We start from the raw sequence: 1,218 nt of genomic DNA, 5'->3' as shown, positions 1-1,218 counted from the left end.
TCCAATTCCCTGAGGGTAGAACATCTACAAAAATTATTTTAAATTCTTGTTCAGAGGAGATTTGTATTTTCTTCCCCAATTATTTCTTTAATCTGTATTTGTATCAGCATAGACAGACAGTGGATATTTATTTTATATTTTGGGTTATAATCCAATACTATTCTGTCTATTTTGTTCCTTAAATTACTCCAGATATGGCCATCGCTTTCAAATGGCTCCGGTATCCCTTTGACACGTCTCCATCAGCTGTGTGTGTATTTTTAGCACTTCCTTACTTTTTGGAATTGTTAGATGCCCTAGGCTCACCTTGTGTATTCTCTGTCTCGCTCTTTGAATTAGCCATTTTCCTAAAGAGATTTTTAATTAGAGACATAAATGACAGTATATATGATTAAAACAGCCTATGTTTAAAGCACTTGCAGTGTCATATAAATGAACACAATGTTGTTTTGAAAAAGTTTTGACTTTTTGCATGCTTTGGGGTATATTACAGGCTGTAGCTTCAAAGGCCTTTGCAGTATTTAGGAAACACATTCCAGCAAAATATGTTCTAAATTCATACAAGCATTTCAGAAAATATTGGGCATTCTTTCTGGGTATACAAACCAAACTCTTTCCTCTGAGGGTCATTTGAAACTGAATGAACGGAGAAATAGCTCAATTTTGATCATCCCCTCTCATCATTTTTCAAACAGCAAGAAGAAGCCACTAGTCAAGCAGTTTTCACTTCAGGTAGATATGACAACCCATGAAAGGATATTTTTAATCTTTATTTAATGATTTATTCTCATCTGAAAATTGCAGAAAAGTAAAAATAAACTAAAAATTATCATATAGAAGGAAATAAAATTCACCTTCTTTTGAGATAATTATCTGGACAACTTGAGGCAAATGCTGCATGATTCTTTTGTAGATGTAATACACCTTGCATTGATTTCTCTTTCTTTGTGTCTTTGTCTCTCTAAACACCTCTGTCTTTCTCTCTGTCTTGCTTATACAAAATTATTATACTGTACTCATTAGCCCTAATGCTAGAGGCGATACATCAAAGTGGTTACAAGAAGCAGCAATGGAGCCAGACCACTCTCAGCATCTCTGTCAAAGGGCAAGTCACACTGTCAGTGACTCAATGTGCTCATCTATAAAATGGTAGTTACAACTCAATAGAATTCATCAGAATGCCATAAGAAGTACCTAAGTTTATGCATTAAAGTGGTA

Source organism: Propithecus coquereli, unplaced genomic scaffold (assembly GCF_000956105.1).
Source record: "Propithecus coquereli isolate 6110/MARCELLA unplaced genomic scaffold, Pcoq_1.0 Scaffold17, whole genome shotgun sequence".
Taxonomy (NCBI): Eukaryota; Metazoa; Chordata; class Mammalia; order Primates; family Indriidae; genus Propithecus; species Propithecus coquereli.
The sequence above is the reverse complement of the archived record's forward strand: the minus strand, read 5'-3'. Positions refer to the sequence as shown.